Genomic DNA, 10,507 nt, shown 5'->3' with positions numbered 1-10,507 from the left:
ATGGGTTTCCTGAATACAGTACACTGATGGGTCTTGACTCTTTATCCAATTTGCCAGTCTGTGTCTTTTAATTGGTGCATTTAGCCCATTTACTTTTAAGGTTAATATTGTTATGTGTGAATTTGATCCTGTCATTATGCTGTTAGCTGGTTATTTTGCTCATTAGTTGATGCAGTTTCTTCCTAGCCTCGATGGTCTTTACAATTTGGCATGTTTTTGCAGTGGCTGGTACTGGTTATTCCTTTCCATGTTTAGTGCTTCTTTCAGGAGCTCTTGTAGGGTAGGCCTGGTGGTGACAAAATCTCTCAGCATTTGCTTGTCTGTAAAGTATTTTATTTCTCCTTCACTTATGAAGCTTAGTTTGGCTGGATATGAAATTCTGGGTTGAAAATTCTTTGCTTTAAGAATGTTGAATATTGGCCCCCACTCTCTTCTGGCTTGTAGGGTTTCTGCCGAGAGATCAGCTGTTAGTCTGATGGGCTTCCCTTTGTGGGTAACCCGACCTTTCTCTCTGGCTGCCCTTAACATTTTTTCCTTCGTTTGAACTTCAGTGACTCTGACAATTATGTGTCTTGGAGTTGCTCTTCTCTAGGAGTGTCTTTGTGTCATTCTCTGTATTTCCTGAATTTGAATGTTGGCCTGCCTTGCTAGGTTGGGGAAGTTCTCCTGGATAATATCCTGCAGAGTGTTTTCCAACTTGGTTCCATTCTCCCTGTCACTTTGAGGTACACCAATCAGACGTAGATTTGATTTTTTCACATAGTCCCATATTTCTTGGAGGCTTTGTTCATTTCTTTTTATTCTTTTTTCTCTAAACTTCTCTTCTCACTTCATTTCATTCATTTGATCTTCCATCACTGATACCCTTTCTTCCAGTTGATCACATTGATTACTGAAGCTTGTGCATTTGTCACGTAGTTCTCGTGCCATGGTTTTCAGCTCCATCAGGTCCTTTAAGGACTTCTCTGCATTGGTTATTCTAGTTAGCCATTCATCTAATCTTTTTTCATGGTTTATAACTTCTTTGCAATGGGTTCGAACTTCCTCCTTTAGCTCAGAGAAGTTTGTCTGAAGCCTTCTTCTCTCAACTCATCAGAATCATTCTCTGTCCAGCTTTGTTCCATTGCTGGTGAGGAGCTGCGTTCCTTTGGAGGAGGAGAGGTGCTCTGATTTTTAGAATTTTCAGTTTTTCTGTTCTGTTTTTTTCCCCATCTTTGTGGTTTTATCTGCCTTTGGTCTTTGGTGATGGTGAGGTACAGAGGGGTTTTGGTGTGGATGTCCTTTCTGTTTGTTAATTTTCCTTTTAACAAGCAGGACCCTCAGCTGCAGGTCTGTTGGAGTTTGCTGGAGGTCCACTCCAGTCCCTGTTTGCCTGGGTATCAGTAGCGGAGGCTGCAGAACAGTGAATATTGCTGAAGAGCAAATATTGCTGTCTGATCGTTCCTCTGGAGGTTTCATCTCAGAGGGGTACCCAGCCGTGTGAGGTGTCAGTCTGCTCCTACTGGGGTGTGCCTCCCAGATAGGCTACTCAGGGGTCAGGGACCCACTTGAGGAGGCGGTCTGTCCGTTCTCAGATCTCAAACTCCATGCTGGGAGAACCACTACTCTCTTCAAAACTGTCAGACAGGGACATTTAAGTCTGCAGAGGTTTCTGCTGCCTTTTGTTCGGCTATGCCCTGCCCCGAGAAGTGGAGTCTACAGAGGCAGACAGGCCTCCTTGAGCTGCAGTTGTCTCCACCCAGTTCGAGCTTCCTGGCTGCTTTGTTTACCTACTCAAGCCTCAGCAATGGCAGGCGCCCCTCCTCCAGCCTCACTGCCGCCTTGCAGTTCGATCTCAGACTGTTGTGCTAGCAATGAGCGAGGCTCTGTGGGTGCGGGACCCTCTGAGCCAGGCGCGGGCTATAATCTCCTGGTGTACTGTTTGCTAAGACCGTCGGAAAAGCACAGTATTAGTGTGGGAGTGACCCGATTTTCCAGGTGCCGTCTGTCACAGCTTTGCTTGGCTAGGAAAGGGAATTCCTGACCCCTTGCGCTTCCCAGGTGAGGCAATGCCTCGCCCTGATTCTGCTCACGCTGGGTGCATTGCATCCACTGTCCTGCACCCACTGTCTGACAAGCGCCAGTGAGATGAACGCAGTACCTTAGTTGGAAATACAGAAATCACCTGTCTTCTGTGTCGCTCATGCTGGGAGCTGTAGACTGGAGCTGTTCCTATTCTGCCATCTTGGACTTAACACCATTTGATTCAGGTGTTTTGAGAAGCTTAAATGTATTTTTAGAAGAAAATTATTTTATTCAATCCAATGATAGATACAACAATAACATTTCCACAATTTTGTTTTAGTAAATAATAAAAACAATGACTTGAGTGCCTGTGATTTAGAACAAAAGGGTATTCTTTTTCACAGAATGTATGAATTTCATAAAGTTTATTTCATTTTAAAGATATTTCAAAACATTTCTGAGAGTTCCTTAAAACTCATTTTATTTATTTATTTTAATATTACTGAAGAGGAGTTAATGTTGGTTTTATAATTTCAAATTTTAATACCTTAATTTACTGTTTACAATTTTACAATATATTTATAGATGGAATACTAAAGGTCAGGCATGATTATATATCTATTTTTAATGAACTTAACTCGAAGAGGTTCTTTTCTAATCCTGATTTTACTTTTCAGATGTCACACAGTTAGTGAATTCCAGAGGCAGGATTCTTCATTGTTATTCATACAAAAATTTTGTGTATAAAAATGAATGAATTATAAAATATAAAAATGTTTGGTTCCTGGAAAACATTGAGATTCTACAATGCATTTCTTATGTAAATAACACTGTTTCTTTATTGAAATAGTTTTTTACTAGCTGATTTTAGAGGCCCTACCTTGCTCATTTTTCATGTTGTATGAATATAGCAAGGGATTTGGATGCAAGGAGTTTATTTCAAGATGTAAATATAATCATGTCAGTAACCAGTTTTCTAACAATTCTCCTTAATCTGCCTTAGCTAGTAGTTATTTTACAAATTTAAGAAATGCAGTGTTTTTGTTATAGATTTTAAAGTCAGCCTGGAACATTTGATACACTAGTCTCCACTACTGTAAAACAAAATAAAATGAACAAATAAACAAAAATCTCTTCCATATGATGTAAAAACAGCCAGAGAAAACTCTTTGGTTAAGATAGTTTCATGTGAAGTGCTGTGTAAATTCGCTGTAAGCATTATGACAGACGGGAAAGAACTAATTTATATTTTGAGAAAGCTTCTGCCTTGCAAAGAAATTTTCTTAAGATGATTTGTATTCATATCTAAATAATAAAAGGCTCAAGATTAAGCACTGCAATTGCCATTTATAGTGTAAAGAAAAATGCAATCTTGAGCCATTTATGTTAGTTCCATTTTTTTTCACTTTTCTGAATCATCATCTTCTTTGAACAATTATTCAAAAGATAGTGTTTTCTTTTTGTCTTTTGTGGGGTATCCTGCACTTTGGCTGATGATTAAAAACCTGCCATTTCCTTTCATCCTCATTAGCATACTCATTGTTCTCTTTAGTTGGGTGCTTTTTGGATGTCATCCTTGTCCTGCAGAGAGCTGCAGGATTCCATCAGATCTGTTCAGGCACCTGAGCCTAATTAAGGAAGTTCTAACTTCTCTTTTTATCCTAGATTTGGTAAATGAGGATGTTTGCAGCTAAGTCTCTTAGGATTGAGTGAATACTTTAAGATGGATCAGTGCTAAAGATCATAAAGCATATAACATATCCACATTACATATCTAATAAAGAGAAATAGAACATGACATACTTTCATGTAAGAATCTGTTTATTCATAGTGCCCATGATGCGGTAGAGATTGCATGCCATTTATACAGTTACAGCTGGAATAGCATAAACTGCTACGTTGTAAACTATAACAACTGAACTGAAAAAGAAAAAAACAAAGACAGAAACAGTCCTGGACAATGGAAATTAAAGAAGAGTGATTGGTATTCTTTTGATCCTCTGGTTTCTCTATGTCGGCTTCTCTTTGGTTACTTCAAGTATCATTAGTATTATAGTTGTAAGAACTCTGGCTAATGTAAGCAGCAAAGAAATGTGCTGGAAGAATATCTGATCCCTTAGAAAATCACTGGGGAGGCTGAAGAGCCCAGCTAGAGAAAAGGGCATGCAGGAAGCAAAGAATGCTAAGCACACAAGCCCGCAGCCTCCCCCAGTTAAGGAGGTTGCTAATAGCATGACCAGCACAGGATGCGAGATAATCAGTCTTCCGCTGGACTCTCATTCTGGACATTGCTATGAGTTGTTTATTACGTCTTTTAACATCTTCGTATTATTTTTTCAAGACTCAAAATCCAGGCAGGATTAAGTAATTGGCTTGACCTAGGTCACAGCCTACACTGCAGTTATCAAGGAACAGACAGAGAGCCCTTGGTGCTGTCAGCCTTGTGATGGGGAAATGGACCCTGCTTCCCCAAAAGGCATTTTCAAGGAGGGATTTGAAACTGGAAGGATCTCAAGTGTTGTTTAGTCGAAAGACCATGGCCATGTCAGTCCTTACTGTCATATCCACAGATAACAGAGTGTTGGAAAGAAGCTAACTGAGAAACAACCTGGGTTCTATTCAAATTCACTTCTTAGCGTTGTGTGACCTTCTCTAAGCCTGGGCATCCTCAGTTTTAAACTGGGATAATATTATTTTGCCCAAAATATCTCATTCCATTGTAAGGAGTGAAATGAGATAATTTATGCAAGGTTTCTTTCCATTTCTTTTCATTCAAAAAAAATTACAGGTAGTAATGGTCTACCTGTGTGAGCAAAATACAAAAAAAAAAAAAGGAAGAAAGAAGTTAATAGTAATCATTTATTTGCTAAGAAATATATAAATGTGAGGTATGAGGTATTATCAGCAATATTTTTATTTACAAATATATTGAAAAGATACATATTTATTTTTCATTGTTTGAAAATTAAGACAAATGGATCAAAAAAAACAGTGCTGTGATAAATATGAAACAATTAAGAGAGCAGAAAATTAACGTTGAGGTATTCCCCTGCACTGGGGATCTTTTTCCCAATCCAACCATCCATTTTTTTGTGTGAGGGAGTTGACATTCTTATAAAACCCCAACTGTAGAAAGAAGTGACTGGTCTAATTATGGATCTTTCACCGAACATGACCCATCAGAACTAATTCCTAAAGCTTTTAAACTTGGAACCATCTATAAAATGTGCTCCTGGTCAGAAGCAGTACTGTGTGGTATGCATCATTGTTGAATATATATATATTCAGTGTGTCTGCTCATTGTGGTGCTAGGGTAATCAGTGACGCAGGAAAGGAAAGTCCACATCTTTAGCAAGTGCTTTTTCCATAGAGGATTAAACACTCCTTCCTTTCCATAGAGGATTAAAAATTCTTTAATAGAGGATTAAACATCTCTTCCTGGAAGAGATCAGGTATAATCATTGTGCTGCCAGATAACTGGTTGGGCCATCTCAGGAGTTTTCAGCATTTGTGTCTGCTCTTTGCATATTAGAAACTCAGGAGTACTAGTATCCAGACGAGCTTGTTGAGTTTTCAGCCTCTGCTATTTGCATATTGGAAACTCAGGAGCACTGGTATCCAGATCGACTTGTTGAGAAAAGCCTACATCCTTCAGCCCGTGAACCACTTTAGTCTCCTCTGCATGGCCATTTCCTATATGCTATGGTCATCTTGTCAGCCAGATTATTGACTCTACATAGTGGATGCTGTCTAGTGGATATTTGCACAGAAAATGGATGTTTTCACATTGTTGCCCATTTTGAGAGTTTCAGCCACATATCATTACCCCAGAATCACAGTCTTGCAACATTAACATTTGATGGTGACCCTGATGTCACCAGTTCTCCCAGAGATGCAATATTGTTTTGGATTACCATCCTGGCGGGGAGGGGTCGTGTCAGTGGCTTCCGTTTGGTGCTTCTACCATAAGAGTTTTCACTCCATAGTTCAGGAAACGAATATGGATTCTGCCAATAATTAAATATATATCTTCTTAGTTCACATTTTGTAGTTAGAAATAACTGCCAGTTGGGTCTATAGTTCCATAGGACTTACTATGAGATGCAATTGGGTCAAGACTTTCCATAGTGCTCAGGATGGTCAGAGTTCTGAGCCTCTATTAATAAGCCCCAGTATGTAGCTTTGTTTTTTCACCGAGGGGCCCTCTAGACATAGCTTCAAGGAAGGTTTTATAATATAGCCCTTGTTATGAACTGAAATCTGGCCCCCAAATCCTAGCCCTGAACACCTCAGGATGTGACTGACTGTATTTGGAGATGAGACCTTTATAGAGGTAATTAAGCTAAAATGAGGCCATTAGGGTAAGTCATAGTCCAATCTGACTAGTGTCCTTATAAGAGGAGGAAATTTGAACACATTAAAAAACACACACCAGGGGCACTCATGCACGGAGTGACAACCACATGAAGAAACAGAAAGAATGCAGGAATCTGCAGGCCAAGGACAGGGGTCTCAGGGAAAGCCAGAGCTGCTGACACCTTGCTCTCGGTCTTTGAGACTCCAGAATTGTAAGATATAAATTTCTGATTTTTAAGCCACTCAGCCTGAGGTATTTTGTTGTGGCACCCAAGCAAATTAATACAATTCTGCTGCTATAACAAAGCAGCACTAACTTAAGTGGCTTAAAATAACACAAATGAGTTATCTTACATTTCTACAGGTTAGATGTCCAAATGTGTCACCCTGGGCTAAAATCAAGCTGTCAGCGTGGCTGCATTCCTTTCTGGATACTCTAGGAGAAAATCTATTTCTCTGCCCTTTCCAGCTTTTAGAGGCCACCCAGATCCTTTGTTCTGTGGTCTTCTTTCTTTCATCATCAAAGTCAGCAACCTTGCATCTTTCTGGCCATTCTTCCCTCATCACATTATTTTCTCTGAATCTCTTCTGCCTCCCTCTGCTGCTTTTAAAGATCCTTGTGATTGAATTGGACTCACTCATATAATCCAGAGTAACTTCCCTATTTTAATGTCATCTGAATGAGCCCATTGTAACCATAATTCCATGTGTAGTCTTAATTTTCCTTTGCCCTATAATGTAATATTGTTCTGGGAATTCAGATATGGACACCTTTGTGAGGAGGGCATTAGTCTGCCTACCCCAGTCCTAATAGCTAAGATGCTGGGTTGCTTCTCTAGGGGCCGATCATTGAAGAAGTAGTAGATTTTTGAACTGGTATAGTTTTCGAACTAAGATGTTATGAATCTCCACAATAATGACAATTAGGTTTCTACTCAGCAGACTTGAACATTTTTGGATTATATAAGCCAAGTAACTCATTAAGAGGCCACCCAACATTCCTAGACCATAAATATTTATTTCATTTTTAGGTAATTAATATGGAGGATTCACTCTCCTCAGTCTCACAAATCTCCTGCTAGCCTGCCAGTCTGCCAAACCTAATCAGGAAACAGAGGTCAGGGGAGCCATTTGATTCTGTCCAAAAAGATCATCCTTTTGGAGAAAACAGAATGGTGAAGAGTGGATCTGGAGTGATAAATGAGAAAGGTTCTATCCCCCAACAGAGACCAGGAGGCAGAAGTCTTATTCTTCCTAATGACTACTTTTCAAAGGGATGGCTTTCAGGTCCTTGAAAAAAAATACTACCAGGTCATTGAAGAAGACACCCCTAGGTGATAGGAAACATACACACATCTCAGAAGGACAGATAAATAATTCAATGTTGTAAGCCCTTTTTTAGTAAATGTTCTATTAAAGGAGGCCAGGGACTTATTGTCAGGTATTGGTTAGAACAAACAGTAAATTCACTGACAGTCCTGAGCTATCCTAGGCAGGAACCCAAAAGGAGGTTCAGTGATCTCAGAGATACGGTCTTGAGCTGCTAGAAGCCATGTTAAAGTTTGGCGATTGCTTCTTGAAGAGTAGATAATAGAAAACAAAACAAGTTTGGTGAAGTCTTTCAGTGCAGGTGTTTAAGTGGAGTGTCCCTATCAATCATTTTTACAGTTCTCATTACCACATTAGAATTTGCCAATGAGTGGTGCTCCCAAGTGATTTGGGGAGCAAAAGAGAAAAAGACATGTATTCTCTGAACGCAGGAAGATCAAACAGCAAATGACAGGTTTGAGCTTTGGAAGTGCAAACCAAAAAGTATCTGAGACAGGTCTCAATTTAGATGTTTATTTTGCCAAGGTTAAGGACATTCCTGGAAAAAAAGAACACAGAGTCACAGAAACCATCTCTGGTTTGTGACATTCTCCATAGATGATATTGAGGGCTTCCATATTTAAAGGGGAAAAGATGGCTGGAGGAGGGTATGGCAATCCACATCTTGCAAGAGAAATGGAGCAGGTAGGGGGATAATCAATCATATATTCCTCTCTTGCTCAGTAAATCTACACTTTGCATAAGATAAGGTGAATATGAAATAGCTACCTGTGGAGATATTTAACATTTTATCTGTAGCTATCTGCTTAGGAACAAAATGAAAGGCAGTTTCAGCTTTCAACTTAATTTCTTTTTTCTTTTGGCAAAGTTAATTGGGTTCCTGAGTTCCTATTTCCCTTTCACAAAGGCCGTCCTGGAGCTTTAAGCAGTAGTTTATGGAGATATTTGGAGGGGAACTGAAGATGTATAGAATAAGCAATTATGTATGTTTATGAAGGCGACGTGAGCCATGTGGCTTAGAACATCACAGAACATACTTTCTAGTTCATGCTCTGTCACTAGCCAGGTGGCCCTAGATAATTTATTCAAGAATCTTTAAGTTTTCTCATTGCAAAATAAAGAGGGTTTGCTATGAGAATAAAAGGCAATCGAGCATGTGAAATTGCTATAAAGTCAATGGTATCCACCTTGCAACAATCCTTTTGGCTATAGCATAAATTCTTTTCTCTCATTTGGGCCCCTAGGCTGACATTCCATCATGATTTCACAGACTTCTGGGTAAGAATTTGCTTAATGCATTTTGCTCTGGCTTAAATTAATTGACACTTTTACAACTTTGAAACTCATTTAAACTACATGGGTCTTTCCTACAATTCTGAAGCCATACTTCCCTAAACACAGTGCAATGTGCATTAATGTTTTTAAAATAGCACATAAAAGTGATCTCATATTCACTTTCATTTCCTTGCATTTTTCTATAGTCTTAGTTAAGACATCATCACGAGGAAATGGTGAATTGTCAAATGTTGCTTGCAGGAGACAGCTGATCTTGCAAGGAAATTAGTCATTTGTATTTTGGGCATATGTTATCCATTCTACTTCCCTAACTGGCTAAGGACAATGTGACTTTTAGGGTCTTGGATATGCTTACTTGCCTTTTAGTGTGAGGTTGTATATTCATCTAGCTAGGAGATGGGTTACGTCTAACATTTCCTGTAGATACAGCTGTCAGAAGTTAAAATTACCTGTAGTGTCTCTTTGTTGCCTCTACTGTATTTAGGTTCCCCTACAAACTTCCGTTTCAAAAAAAAACCTTGCATCTCTTTCAGCTGTCATCCACTGTTATCATACTGGAGCTCTGTTGATGGAGGGGTGAGATGTGGGGGCGGGGGGAGGTGTTCTATAGTCTTGTGATTAAATCTCAGTCTTTTAATGGGCCCTTTTCCCTGGACTATGACCTTCATGAGTGTTTCTAAACTTTTTTTTTTTTCCTTTTTCTCTGTCAAGTTGAAGTGTAGCTGGAAGACTAGAGGGAGCGAGCATTGAATAGTTGCCTTTCAGCTGCCTAGCTAAGATAACGCTCTGATAAACTCTTTTCGCTGGGGAGTAAGCCTTTATTACAGGAAATGCTCTATGTATATTTTAAAATCATTAGATTTCCCCTCTCTCTGCCAGGGACATCAGGTGATATTTTTTGGTGTATACTGTGAGAACCAAGTTGTATTCCTGGAAGTAAAGCCTGTAAATGTTTAGGGGGCGCCTCGAAGACCTGTAGCCCCCAGGAGGCTCCAGTGTTCACGCTGGTCCATACTCAGCCTCTTGCCAAATTCCTGCTTAGGTGTTCCTGCCAGTTTGTGGTTCCACTGGCATCAGCTGCAGGTGATCTGATCTCTGCTGTGATGCTGTGTAATCTCCTCTCACTCCCGGTTTCAGGCTGGTGGTTTCCTTGAGACCTCAATTCTCTGATGGGTCCAAGACATCATTGATTTTTTGGTTTCTCCAGCTTTTTTCGTGGTGTCGAGATATGAGTGATGACTTCCAAGCTCTTTAGATGTTGAAGCTGCAACTAGAAGTCTTCCATGCACTTTCTTTTAAAAACAGACAGTATGGCATAGTGCATTGTTTCTCAAAAGAAAATAAATATATTCATCTCTATACCTTATTGTTGATATATTATTGTATTATAATTTTATGTTAAAATAAAGAAACACAAATTTAGACCTAAACACCATAAGCCTACAGTTCTTAACCAAGTTTTTGAAATATAATGCATACATTAATTAAATTTTAAAATCTCACAAAAATATTAAAATTTTAA

Source organism: Pongo pygmaeus, chromosome 7 (genome assembly GCF_028885625.2).
Source record: "Pongo pygmaeus isolate AG05252 chromosome 7, NHGRI_mPonPyg2-v2.0_pri, whole genome shotgun sequence".
NCBI classification, from domain to species: Eukaryota; Metazoa; Chordata; class Mammalia; order Primates; family Hominidae; genus Pongo; species Pongo pygmaeus.
The sequence above is the reverse complement of the archived record's forward strand: the minus strand, read 5'-3'. Positions refer to the sequence as shown.